The sequence below is a fragment of the Canis lupus genome, chromosome X (assembly GCF_003254725.2).
Source record: "Canis lupus dingo isolate Sandy chromosome X, ASM325472v2, whole genome shotgun sequence".
Lineage (NCBI taxonomy): Eukaryota > Metazoa > Chordata > Mammalia > Carnivora > Canidae > Canis > Canis lupus.
In genome coordinates, this window is record NC_064281.1 from 61,662,946 (window position 1) to 61,678,204 (window position 15,259).

Here is a 15,259-nt window from a genome sequence, read left to right on the forward strand (position 1 = left end):
GCTAGAAAAGTGTTTTTCAATTTTGTTTAAAGGACCAGCTTCTGATTTAATTGATTATTTTCTATTTTTTATGTCTCTGTGACATTTACTTATGCTCTGACTTTTATTATTTCCCCTTTCCTATGCACCTTGTACTTTTATTCTTCTTCTTTTTCTAGTTCTTTTAGGTATAATGCTAGATTGTTTACTTGAACTTCTTGTTTCCTGAGGTAGGCTTGTATTGCTATATACTTTCCTGTTTGAACAGCTTTTACTATGTTCCAAAGATTTTGGACCAATTTGTTTTCATTTTCATTTGTATCCATGTATTTTTATTTTTTTTATTTCTTTTTTTGATCCATTGGTTATTTACTGTCATTTTTTTACTATCATTTTCTTTAGTCTCCACATGTTTTTCTCATTCTTTTTCTTATGATTTATCTCCAGCTTCATACGGTTGTAATCTGAGAAGATGCATGTATGGTTTCAATCTTCTGAAATTTATTGAGGCCTGTTTTATGGCCTATTATGTGCTGTACTCTGGAAAATGTAGCAAATGTGCTTGAAAAGTATGTGCATACTGTGTTTCTTGGATGGGATCTGTTATGTTTCCTGTGATCCAATGCATCTATCAAAGACATTGTTTCCTTGTTGATTTTCTGTCTGAATGATCTATCCATTGATATAAGTGGGATGTTAAAGTCCTCTATTCTTATTGCATTGCTATCAATTTCTCTCTTCATATTCATTAATATTTGCTTTCTCTATTTAGGCACTTCGGTGTTAAGTGTGCAGATATTTAAAATTGTGATATCCTCTTGTAAAATTGATCCCTCAGCCACAGAGTTGGCTTAGGAGTAGTTTTAAGTGACAAAGGGAGCACTGCTATCAACTCATCCATCTTCCTCACAAAATATTTTCCACCCAAGGGACTTTGAATATACTGTATTTCACCTTCCAGACTCACCCAGGATAGGAAAGCCTGTATAAAGGACCACCTGTTTGGCTTCATGCCTGTCCCAACAATAATATCCCAATGGTGTGATGAACCTGATGAATTAGCAGTACAGGAGTCCATGAAAGAAAAGGACTCCATGGGAAAGAGAATAGTTTAAACTATAGATGATTTTCAAAGATTATCATCCATCCTCACCCTCAAAATCCAAATTTGAACCATTGCTGTTTCTCCCCAATGTGTACCCATAGGGCAGCATGTGCCTGCTCATCCTTGAGGAAAAATCCTGGAGTCCAGTCGTTACAATTAAGCAGGTCCTGTTAAAAATACAGGAACTTCAAAATGAACCAAATACCCAAGACCCAGTTCAAACAGAGAACTACAGGATTTACTGCCAAAACAGACTGAATTATGAGAAGAGGGCTTGAGCATAAGCAAAGAATTTAACACCTTCATAAGTGGTGACCTTGTGGCAGCATAAGAAGGAAGGTATTGGCTTGGCAAAAACTTGTTTACAACACTTTTGAAAATTAACTTTGCTCTATACAATTACTAGTCACCTAGGGAGGGTTGGATGGTGGCATTTTCCATTTCTACTACTAAAACACAGTTCTTGGCTCACTGAATTGCCTGGTTTTTCATACATGTTTTTTTCCTTCAGTCTTTTGTATTTTAATTGTTATGTAAAACTTGGTTTTGTTTTTATATTGATTTCTTAATTCAAATGCTGCAAAATTATAAACTTTTATACTTCAGTGAGCTACCAGGAACTGATTCCTTTGTTTGCAGATGTTAGAATGCTCCATAATATTTAGGACTACAGTTAGCTTCCAGCTGGCATCCTTTCCCCTGCATTTTCCTCAGAATTTGGACTATGTTCCTTACGAATCTCAGATCCAAATTCAGCCAGCCTCTCTTTACCATCCCATTCCCTCTGTGTTTATATGTCATTTTGTCTGTGTTGTTGTTTAGAGTAAATAAAGAATCTTTAAAAATGATTGAATCTCGACAAACAGGAAAGACTATCCACTGGAAAAAAGACAGTCTCTTAAATAAATGGTGCTGGGAAAATTGGACATCCAAATGCAGGAGAATGAAACTAGACCATTTTCTTACACCATACACAAAGATATACTCAAAATGGATGAAAGATCTAAATGTGAGACAAGATTCCATCATTCATCCTAGAGAAGAATGCAGGCAACACCCTTTTTGAACTTAGCCACAGCAACTTCTTCCAAGATACATCCATGAAGGCAAGAGAAACAAAAGCAAAAACGAACTATTGGGACGTCATCAAGATAAGAAGCTTCTGGACAGCAAAAGAAACAGTCAACAAAACTAAAAGTCAACCTACAGAACGGGAGAAGATATTTGAAAATGACCTATCAGATAAAGGGCTAGTATCCAAGATCTATAAAGAACTTATTAAACTCAACAGCAAAGAAACAAACAATCCAATCATGAAATGGGCAAATGACATGAAGAGAAATCTCACAGAGGAAGACATAGACTCGGCCAACAAGCACATGAGAAAATGCTCTGCATCACTGGCCATCAGGGAAATACAAATCAAAACCACAATGAGATACCACCTCACACCAGTGAGAATGGGGAAAATTAACAAGACAGGAAACAACAAATGTTGAGGAGGATGTGGAGAAAGGGGAACACTCTTCCACTGTTGGTGGGAATGTGAACTGGTACAGCCACTCTGGAAAACAGTGTGGAGGTTCCTCAAAGAGTTAAAAATAGATCTGCCCTATAACCCAGCAATTGCACTGCTGGGGATTTACCCCAAAGATACAGATGCAGTGAAACACCAGGACACCTGCACCCTGATGTTTATAGCAACAATGTCCACAATAGCCCAACTGTGGAAGGAGCCTCGGTGTCCATCGAAAGATGAATGGATAAAGAAGATGTGGTCTATGTATACAGTGGAATATTAGCCATTAGAAACGACGAATACCCACCATTTGCTTCAACGTGGATGGAACTGGAGGGTATTATGCTGAGTGAAATAACTCAATCAGAGAAGGACAAACATTATATGGTTTCACTCATACAGGGAATATAAAAATTAGTGAAAGGGAATAAAGGAAAGGAGAGAAAATGAGTGAAAATATCAGTGAGGGTGACAAAACATGAGAGACACCTAACTCTGGGAAATGAATGAGGGGTAGTAGAAGGGGAGGTGGGCGAGATGTGGTGGTGACTAGATGACGGGCACTGAAGGGGGCACTTGATGGGATGAGCATTGGGTGTTATGCTATATATTGGCAAATTGAACTCCAAAAAATAAGTAAATAAATGAATAAATAAATAAATAAATAGCTTTCAGATACAGCAGTCAGTCATAAGAGGGAAGTACATAGCAATACAAGCCTTTCCCAAGAAACTAAAAAGTCTCAATTACACAAGTTAACTTTATACCTAAAGGAGCTGCAAAAAGAACAACAAATAGAGCTTAAGCCAAGCTGGGGTGACTGTGTGATGGGCCCTGAGGGGGGCACTTGACGGGATGAGCACTGGGTGTTATGCTATATGTTGGCAAATTGAACTCCAATAAAAAAAATAAAATAAAAAATAAAATAAATGATTGAATCATTTATCATTATGTAATGCCCATCCACTCCTGCTAGTCTTGTTTTATTGTTTTCAGTCCTATTTTAACATATATATATATATATATATATATATATATATATATATGTTAGTATTGTTATCTCAGATTTTTTTTTCCTGCTTCCATGTGCATGGTGAATATTTTTCCATCCCCTTCCTTGCAATCTGAATGTATTTTTCGGTCTCAGGTGAATCTTGTAAGCAGCATAGAGATGAGACTTCTTTATTATCCATTTTACCACCCTATCTCTGTTTATTTTATATTTTTGTATATTTTTATTGGAGTTTGATTTGCAACATATAGTATAACCCCTAGTGCTCATCCCATCCAGTGCCCCCCTCAGTTCCCATCACCCAGTCACCTCATCCTTGAACCCATCTCCCCTTCCACTACCCCTTGTTTGTTTCCCAAAGTAAGTGGTCTCTCATGTTCTGTCACCCTCTCTGGTTTTCCCTCCTCATTTTCTCTCCTTTCCCTATAATCTCTTTCACTATTTTTTGTACTCCCCATATGAGTGAAACCATATAATGTTTGTCCTTCTCAGACTGACTTACTTTACTCAGCATAATGCCCTCCAGTTCCATTCATGTCGAAACAAATGGTGGATATTCATCATTCTAATCTCTGTTTATTAGAGCATTTAAGCCATTTACATTTAAAGTAATTATTGAGGGTGTATACTTACTGCCATTTTATTAGTTGTTTTCTGATTGTTCCTGTAGTTCTTTTCAATTCATTTCTTTTTCTCCTGCTATCTCTTTTCATGATTCATGAGTTTCTGTAGCATTGTGTTTGATTTTTCTCTCTTTTTTTTGTGCATCTATCATTGATTTTGAGAGGTTCACATATGATATCCGAATTAAATTAGCTATCTATATTAATCTGATGGTCATTAAAAAATAGAAAAAGAATAAAATCTTCTTTCTTTTTCTTTTCTTCTTGTCTTCCTTTATTACTCCCTTCTTTATGTTTTATGCGTAAGTTATCACATTTTACATATTTTATTCATAATTTCCAACATCATACTGGGCATTTTAGTAAATGAAATTGGAGAAGAGAAATAAATGAAAGTTATACAGATTTGGAATGGAGAAATAAAACTGTTTTTGTTTGCCTATGACAGTCAACCATGTGGAAAATTAAAAAAAAGAAAAAAAAACTGAACCAAAATCTAAAACTTATAAGCAGTTATTTTGAGGATTCAGTATTCAAAGTTGGTATAGAGAAGACAATCACTTTTAGGAGGGAGGCAATATGGTGGAAGAATAGAGGACCTCGTTGCCTCTGGTCCCCTGAATTTAGATAACTATCAAATCTCTCTGAACACCTATGAATTCAATCTGAGATATAAGAAAATAATTTCTGGAATTCTACAAATAGAAAATCGACCACATTTTACAAAGTAGGAGTGTAGAGAAGTGAAACTGAGGGGATATATTGGGAGATAAACTGCAGAGGGAGGGAGCCTCCAAAAGCCATCTACCAGAAACTGATATAATCCGAGTGCAAAATAGGAAACTTTAGAAATCTACTCCAGTGAGATACATGCCTACCTGAAAGGTGCTCAGTGGTAAAGTGGGGCAGAATCCTAAGTGGGGGTGTGGTCTCAGGATCCCTGGTGTCACAGAGATGATAAGGGTGCCCGAACTGATAGAGTTTTCAAGCATTGCAACAGGGAAACCGGTTATGATCTGTGAGTTCCAGAGGGGGCTTTCTCAAAATACTGTATGATCTGGTAACAGCTCTCAGTATGGGGGGTGGCCTTGCAAAGGACAAAACCTGGCAGCCCTCCACTAGCAAAGGGGGGGGCAATGTGGGATCATGCATGACCAGTTGACCACTCTCTTTGGGGGTCCACAAAGGACAGAAACATGGCAAACCTCTGTCTTCTCACAGGAGGAGCCACATGGGCACATGCACATGGGGGCAACTACTCTATAGGCAGAGTCCCTGCAAAGGACAGAGACATGAGACCCTCAGCCTTCCTATCGGAGGACTGGTATGTGGGTCCAATTCAGGAGTCTACATAACATGGCACACAAACAGTGAAGATCACTTATCCCTGAGGGTTTACTGAAGAAAAGAGACCCCAATCATTCAGCTCCAAGGCTAGAGATTGGGGCTCAGCCATTTTTATTCTCATCCCCTAAAGAGACATAGACCTTCAGGAAAGAAAAGCCACATAGATAAGCCAGAAACAACTTAGGTTAATCCCCTGGCAAATGATTGTATTATTCTGCCCAGAAAAAGAAATCTGAGAATCAATGCAGCAGGACCCTCCCCACAAAAGAGCAGCTAGAAGAAGAGGGAACACCAGATTTACAAAGTACACAGCACTGCAGAACTCCAGCTCTAGGGTACAGCTCCTCTGGAAAACTGTGTGGAGGTTCCTCTAAAGAGTTAAAAATAGAACTGTCCTATGACCCAGCAATTACACTACTGGGCATTTACCCCAACGATACAGATGAAATGAAAAACCAAGACACCTGCACCCTGATGTTTATAGCAGCAATGTCCACAGTAGCCAAACTGTGGAAGGAGTCTCAGTGTCTATCGAGAGATGGATGGATAAAGAAGATGTAGTATATATATGCAACGGAATATTACTCCTCCATTAGAAATGATGAATGCCTACCATTTGCTTCAACGTGGATGGAACTGCAGAGTATTATGCTGAGTGAAGTAAGTCAATTGGAGAAGAATCATCATTATATGGCTTCACTTATATGGGTAATATAAAAATTAGTGAAAGGGATTATAGAAGAATGGAGAGAAAATGAGTGGGAAAAATGAGAGAGGGAGACAAACCACGAGAGACTCGTAACACTGGGAAATGAACAAGGGGTAGTTGAAGGGGAGGTGGGTGTGGGAATGGGGTGATGGGCACTGAGGCAGCAATTGAGATGAGCACTTGATGTTATACTATATGTTGGTAAATCGAATTTACCAACATATATATATATTTTTAAACAAAAACAGAAAAAAGAACTCCAGCTCTAGGGGAAAAGAGTATATAGAATTCAAGGATGTTTCTCATCATTTGTTTATTATTTCAGTTAAAAATGTTCTGGTTTTTGTTTCTCTTTTCAAATAGTTTCTTACTTTATGAACTCTTTGTTTTTAAGTATTTTTTTAACTTTCATATTTACATTTCATAGATATATTCTTCATTTTTGGCTTCCTTTAACTTTATACAATTTTATTTCTGTATATGTATAAATTTTGATTTGCTTTTGCTTTTGGCATTTAGTGTCTTCCAACACAGAGACCAAAATACACTCATAACAAAGTGGATCACCCTGTTTTATCCATCTAGGAGATTATATTCTCTCTTCTGCCCCTCTTTTAATCTTTTAATTTTCTTTTCTTTCTTTTCCTTCTTTTTCTTTTTTTATTAACCTCTTTGGATTTGCCTATTGTTTATTTTGCTAGAGTCAGGGTTGATATATTTTTTATTTTGTTAACTTGATCATCCATTCTTCTCTGGGCAAAATGACTAGAAGGAAGAATTCACAACAAAAGAAAAACCAGAGGTAGTACTCTCTGCCACAGATCTAATGGATATGTATAAAATAAGATGTCAGAGATGGAATTCAGGATGACAATTATGCAGTAACTAGCTGGGATTAAAAAAAAGCATAAAAGGCACTCTAGAATCTTTTAGTGCAGCAATGACATATAATCAGGCCAGAATTAAAAATTCTCTAATTGAGATATAGCATAAATTTGATGCTCTGACAACTAGGTTAAATGAAGCAAAAGAGAAAGTAAGTAATGCAGAAGACAAGTTGATGGAATGGAATGAAGCTGAGGAAAAGAGAGGAAAAATAATCAATGGACCATGAGGAGGGGTTCAACTAAACAGTAATGCCATAAAACAAAACAATATTAGAATTATTGGGTTTCCCAAGGGAAAAAAAAGAGAGAGGACCAGAGGTATAGTTGAGCAAATCATATCTGAGAACTTCTCTAATCTGGGGAATGAAACAGGCATTCAAATTCAAAAGTTAAAGAAGACTCCTCCCAAAATCAATAAATATAGATCAAAACCCTGTCGTGTAATAGTGAAGCTTGCAAATTTAAAGATAAAGAGAAAATACAAAAAGCAGCAGGAATTATTGAAAGGGCAGGGACATTATACTGATATCAGATCTATCCACAGAGATCTAGCAGGCTAAAATGGACTTGCATGACACATTCAGGGTACTAAATGTAAAAAACATGCAGCCAAGAATACTTTATCTACTGAGGTTGTCATTCAGAATAGAAGGAGAGATAAAGAGCTTCCAGGACAAACAGAAACTAAAAGAATTTGTGATCACTAAACTAGCCTTGAAAGAAATATTAAGGGGGACCCTGTAAGCTAAGAGAGAGCCCAAAAGTAACCAGAAATGAAGAGACAATATACAGAAAGAGTGACTTTACAGATAATAAAATGGCACTAAATTTATGTCTTTCAACAGTTTCTCCAAATGTAAACACTAAATGCCTCAATCAAAAGACACAGGGTATCAGATTGGGTGAAAAAGCAAGACCTGTCTATATACTGTCTACAACAAACGCATTTTAGATCCAAAGATGAATCCAGATCGAAAGTGAGGGGTAGAGAACCATTTATCATGCTGATGGACATCAAAAGAAAGTTGGGGTAGCAATCATTATATCAGAAAAAAATAGATTTTTAAACCAAAGACCATAGTAAGGGATTAAGAGGGCCACTATATCATACTTAAAGGGTCTTTTCAACAAGAAGATCTAATTTATGCTCCTAAATTGGGAACAGCCAATTATATCAACCAATTAATAACCAAATTAAAGGAACACATTGATAATAATACAATGAGAGTAGGGGACTTTAGCACCCCACTCACAACAATGGATAGATCATCTAAGCAGAAGATCAACAAGGTAACAAGTGCTTTGAATAACACACTGGACCAGATGGACTTCATAGCATTCAATCCTAAAGCAACAGAATACACATTCTTCTCACATTCACATGAAGCATTCTCCAGAATAGATCACATACTAGGTCACAAATCAGTTCTCAAATAGTATCAAAAGATTGGGATTATACTTTGCATATTTTCAGACCACAATGCTTTGAACTCAATCACAAGAAGAAATTTGGAAAGAACTCAAATATTTGGAGGTTAATAGCATCCTACTAAAGAACAAATGGACCAACCAGGAAATTATAGCAGAATTTAAGATATTCATAGAAACAAGTGAAAATGAAAATACAACTGTTCAAAACCTTTGAGATGCAGCAAAGGTAGACCTAAGCAAAAATTACATAGAAATACAAGCATTTTTCAAGAATCTAGGAAAGTCTCAAATGCACAAGCTACCATTACACTAAAAAGAGCTGGATAAAACAAAAACAAAAACAAAAACAAAACAAAACAAAAAAAAACAGAAAATAAAGCCTAAACCAAGCAGAAGTAGTGAAACAATAAAAATCAGAGCAGAAATCAGTGAGATGGAAACCAAAAGATCAGTAGAACATATCAATAAAAGTATAAACTGGTTCTTTGAAATAATTAATAAGATCGATAAACCCCTAGCCAGACTTATGAAAAAGAGAAGATAAAGGATATAAATAAATAAAATCATGAATGAAAGAGGAGAGATCAGGACCAACACCAAGGAAATACACTTTTAAGAACATATTATGAGCAATTATATGCCAACAAATTAAGCATCTGGGAGAAATGGAAAAATTCCTAGAAACATACAAACTACCAAAGCTGAAAGAGGAATAAATAGAAAACCTGAAGAGAACCATCAACAGCAAGGAAATTGAAGCAGTAATAAAGTCTCCCAAAGAACAAGAATCCAAAAAAAAAGAACAAGAATCCAGTTCCAGATGGCTTCCCAGGGGAAATCTACCAAACATTTAGATAATCAATAATACCTATTCTACTGAAGGAGTTTCAAAAAATAGGAAGGGAAGGAAAATTTCCAAACTCCCTCTGTGAGGCCAGCATTATCTCAACACCAAAATCAGACAAAGATCCCACCAAAAAGGAGAATTATATCCAATATCCCTGATGAACCAAATTCTAATGAAGGTACTATCAAATAGAATCCAACAGTACATTAAAAGGATCATTTAACACAACTAAGTGAGATTCATTTCTGGTCTGCAAGTGATGTCCACTGACAGATGAATGATAAAGGAGTACTGGTATATATATACAAAGAAATATTACTCAGCTCTCAAAAGAATGAATACTTACCATATGCATTGACATGTATGGAACTGGGGGCTATTACGCTGAGTGAAATAAGTCAATCAGAGAAAGACAATTATCAAACCATTTCACTCATAGGAGAAATATAAGAAACAGCCCTGAGGATCATAGGGGGAAGGGAATAAATGGAATAGGAAGAAATGAGAGGTAAAAAAACCATGAGCAACTCATAAATCTTGGAAACAAACAGAATTGTGGGAGGGGAGATTGGTGGGGGAATAGGGTAACTGGGTGATGGGCATTAAGGAGGGCACATGAACACCATTTGGTGTTCTACACAACTGATAAATTATTGAACACTTCATCTTAAAAGAAATGTTGTACTATATGTTGGCAAATTGAGTTTAAATTTAAAAATAAAAATAAAAATAAAATAAAATTTATATGACAATAACAAACAGAATTTGAAATCAAATAAATAATACTATTTATATTAACACCCCCAAAATGAAATTCTTAAGTAGAAATACCATTAAAAATATCAGAAAATCTACAATACTTTCATTAACGAAAAAATAAAACTAAATAAATGGGGAGCTGGTTCATGTTCATGGATAGGGAGACTCAATGTTGATGTCAGTTATTCCCAACTTAATCCATAGATGCAAGAAAATCAATCAAAATCCCAACAAGTTATTCTCTGGATGTTTACAAACTGATTCTAAGATAAATTTGAAGAGGCATAAGAATCAGAATATTCAACAGAATATTGTAGAAAAAGAGCAATGTAAAAAGACTGAGACTACATTACTTCAAGCTTAGTTTAAAGATGTAGTAATAAAGACAATGTGGCATTATCTAAAGAAGAGAGAAATATAATGCTAGAAAAGAATACGGTCCCAGAAATATATCCACATAATTATACTGAACTCATTTTAAAGTATTTTTCAAAGTTTTATTTATTTTTATTTTTTTATAATAAATTTATTTTTTATTTGTGTTCGATTTTCCAACTTACAAAATAACACCCAGTGCTCATCCCATCAAATGCCCCCCTCAGTGCCTGTCACCCAGTCATCCCCACCCCCCACCCACCTCCCCTTCCACCACCCCTAGTTCGTTTCCCAGAGTTAGGAGTCTTTATGTTCTGTCTCCCTTTCTGATATTTCCCACACATGTCTTCTCCTTTCCCTTCAATTCCCTTTCACTATTATTGATATTCCCCAAATGAATGAGACCATATAATGTTTGTCCTTCTCCGATTGACTTACATCACTCAGCATAATACCCTCCAGGTCCATCCACGGTGAAGCAAATGGTGGGTATTTGTCATTTCTAATGGCTGAGTAATATTCCATTGTATACATAGAACATATATTCTTTATCCATTCATCTTTTGGTGGACACCGAGGCTCCTTCCACAGTGTGCTATTGTGGACATTGCTGCTATAAATATCAGGGTGCAGGTGTCCTGGCGTTTCATCGCATCTGTATCTTTGGGGTAAATCCTCAACACTGCAATTGCTGGGTCGTAAGGCAGGTCTATTTTTAAATCTTTGAGGAACCTCCACACAGTTTTCCAGAGTGGCTGCACCACTTCACATTCCATCCAACAGTGTAAGAGGGTTCCCTTTTCTCCGCATCCTCTCCAACATTTGTGGTTTCCTGCCTTGTTAATTTTCACCATTCTCACTGGTGTGAGGTGGTATCTCATTGTAGTTTTGATTTGTATCTCCCTGATGGAAAGTGATGCAGAGCATTTTCTCATGTGCGTGTTGGCCATGTCTAGGTCTTCCTCTGTGAGATTTCTGTTCATGTCTTTTGCTCATTTCATGATTGGGTTGTTTGTCTCTTTGGTGATGAGTTTAATAAGTTCTTTATAGATCTTGGAAACCAGCCCCTTCTCATATGTCATTTGCAAATATCTTCTCCCATTCTGTAGGTTGTCTTTGAGTTTTGTTGACTGTATCTTTTGCTGTGCAAAAGCTTCTTATCTTGATGAAGTCCCAATAGTTCATTTTTGCTTTTGTTTCTTTTGCCTTCGTGGATGTATCTTGCAAGAAGTTACTGTGGCTGAGTTCAAAAGGGTGTTGCCTGTGTTCTCCTCTAGGATTTTGATGGAATCTTGTCTCACATTTAGATCTTTCACCCATTTTGAGTTTATCTTTGTGTATGGTGAAACAGAATGGTCTAGTTTCATTCTTCGGCAAATGGATGTCCACTTTTCCCAGCACCATTTTTTGAAGAGACGGTCTATCTTCCAATGGATAGTCTTTCCTCCTTTATCGAATATTAGTTGACCATAAAGTTCAGAGTCCACTTCTGGATTCTCTATTCTGTTCCACTGATCCATGTGTCTGATTTTGTGCCAGTACCACACTGTCTTGATGACCACAGCTTTGTAGTACAACCTGAAATCTGGCATTGTGATGCCCCCAGATATGGTTTTCTTTTTTAAAATTCCCCTGGCTCTTCGGGGTCTTTTCTGATTCCACACAAATCTTAAAATAATTTGTTCTAACTCTCTGAAGAAAGTCCATGGTATTTGGATAAGGATTGCATTAAATGTGTGAATTGCCCTGGGTAACATTGACATTTTCACAATATTAATTCTGCCAATCCATGAGCATGGAATATTTTTCCATCTCTTTGTGTCTTCCTCAATTTCTTTCAGAAGTGTTCTATAGTTTTTAGGGTATAGATCCTTTACCTCCTTGGTTAGGTTTATTCCTAGGTCTTATGCTTTTGGGTGCAATTGTAAATGGGATTGACTCCTTAATTTCTCTTTATTCAGTCTCATTGTTAGTGTATAGAAATGCCACTGATTTCTGGGCATTGATCTTGTATCTTGCCACACTGCCGTATTGCCGTATTGCTGTATGAGTTCTAGCAATCTTGGGGTGGAGGATTTGGGTTTTCTAGGTAGAGTATCATGTCATCGGCGAAGAGGGAGAGTTTGACTTCTTCTTTGCCAATTTGAATGCCTTTACTGTCTTTTTGTTGTCTGATTGCTGAGGCTAGGACTTCCAGTACTATGTTGAATAGCCGTGGTAAGAATGGACATCTCTGTCTTGTTCCTGATCTTAGGGGAAAGGCTCCCAGTGCTCCCCATTGAGAATTACATTTACTGTGGGCTTTTCGTAGATGGCTTTTAAGATGTTGATGAATGTTCCCTATGTCCCTACACTGAATAGTTTTGATGAGGAATGGATGCTGTATTTTGTCAAATGCTTTCTCTGCATCTAATGAGAGGATCATATGGTTCTTGGTTTTTCTCTTGCTGATAAGATGAATCACATTGTTTTATGAGTGTTGAACCAGCCTTGTGTCCAGGGGATAAATCCTACTTGGTCATGGTGAATATTTACCTTAATGTACTGTTGGATCCTATTGGCTAGTATCTTGTTGAGAATTTTTGCATCCATATTCATCAGGGATATTGGTCTGTAATTCTCCTTTTTGGTGGGGTCTTTGTCTGGTTTTGGAATTAAGGTGATGCTGGACTCATAGAACGAATTTGGAAGTACTCCATCTCTTTCTATCTTTCCAAACAGCTTTAGTAGAATAGGTATTGTTTCTTCTTTAAATGTTTGATAGAATTCCCCTGGGAAGCCATCTGGCCCTGGACTTTTGTGTCTTGGGAGGTTTTTGTTGACTGCTTCAATTTCCTCCCTGGTTACTGGCCTGTTCAGGTTCTCTATTTCTTCCTGTTCCAGTTTTGGTAGTTTGTGGCTTTCCAGGAATGCGTCCATTTCTTCTAGATTGCCTAATTTATTGGTGTATAGCAGTTCATAATATGTATTTAAGATCGTTTGTATTTCCTTGGTGTTGGTAGTGATCGCTCCTTTCTCATTCATGATTTTATTAATTAGAGTCTTCTCTCCACTTTTTAATAAGGCTGCTAATGGTGTATCTCTCTTATTAATTCTTTCAGAGAACCAACTCCTGGTTTTGTTGATCTGTTCCACAGTTCTTCTGGTCTTGATTTCGTTGAGTTCTGCTCGAATCTGTAACTCTCTTATTCTGTTGGGTGTAGGATCTCTTTGCTGCTTTTTCTCTAGTTCCTTTAGGTGTAAGGTTAGCTTTTTTATTGGAGTTCTTTCCAGTTTTTGGATGGCTTCTTGTATTGCGATGTATTTCCCCCTCAGGACTGCTATTGCTGCATCCCAAAGATTTTGAACGGTTGTATCTTCATTCTCATTAGTTTCCATGAATCTTTTTAATTCTTCCTTAATTTCCTGGTTGACCCTTTCGTCTTTTAGCAGGATGGTCCTTAACCTCCATGTGTTTGAAGTCCTTCCAAACTTCTTCTTGTGATTTAGTTCTAATTTCAAGGCATTATGGTCTGAGAATATGCAGGGGACCATCCCAATCTTTTGGTATTGGTTCAGACCTGATTTGTGACCCAGTATGTGGTCTATTCTGGAGAAAGTTCCATGTGCACTTGAGAAGAATGTGTATTCAGTAGAGTTTGGATGTAAAGTTCTATAGATATATGTGAAATCCATCTGGTCTAGTGTATCATTTAAAGCTCTCGTTTCTTTGGGGATGTTGTGTTTAGAAGACCTATCGTGTGTAGAAAGCGCTAGATTGAAGTCACCAAATATAAGTCTATTATTGTCTAAGTATGTCTTAACTTTGGTTATTAATTGATGGATATATTTGTCAGATCCCACATTCGGGGCATATATATTGAGGATTGTTAAGTCCTCTTGTTGGATAGATCCTTTAAGTATGATATAGTGTCCCTCTTCATCTCTCACTACAGTCTTCGGGGTAAATTTTAGTTTTTCTGATATAAGGATGGCTACCCCTGCTTTCTTTTGAGGACCATTTGAATGGTAAATGGTTCTCCAACCTTTTTTTTTTTTTAAAGATTTTATTTATTTATTCATGATAGTCACACAGAGAGAGAGAGAGAGGCAGAGACATAGGCAGAGGGAGAAGCAGGCTCCATGCAGGGAGCCCGATGTGGGATTCGATCCCGGGTCTCCAGGATCGCGCCCTGGGCCAAAGGCAGGCGCCAAACCGCTGCGCCACCCAGGGATCCCTCTCCAACCTTTTATTTTCAGGCTGTAGGTGTCCTTCTGCCTAAAATGAGTCTCTTGTAGACAGCAAATAGATTGGTCCTGCTTTTTTATCCAGTCTCACTCCCTGTGCCTTTTGATGGGGTCATTAAGCCCATTCACATTCAGAGTTACTCTTGAAAGATAGGAGTTTAGTGTCTTCATGACATCTGTTCAGTCCCTGTGTTGTGGATTGTTCCATTGGACTTCTTTTTAAAGGGGAATTTTAAGAGTCCCCCTTAAAATTTCTTGCAGAGCTGGTTTGGAGGTCACATATTCTTTCAGTTCCTGCCTGTCTTGGAAGCTCTCTATCTCCCCTTTCATTCTGAATGAGAGCCTTGCTGGATAAAGTATTCTTGGTTGCATGTTCTTCTCATCTAGGACCCTGAATATATCCTGCCAGCTCTTTTTGGCCTGCCTGCCAGGTCTCTGT

The 15,259-nt window shown here is 37.2% G+C and overlaps 1 pseudogene; it reads left to right on the forward strand.

Moving 5' to 3' along the window:
* Positions 1 to 923: 923 nt before the first annotated feature.
* Positions 924 to 1,362, forward strand: LOC112671920 (SUMO-conjugating enzyme UBC9-B-like; annotated as a pseudogene).
* Positions 1,363 to 15,259: the final 13,897 nt, after the last annotated feature.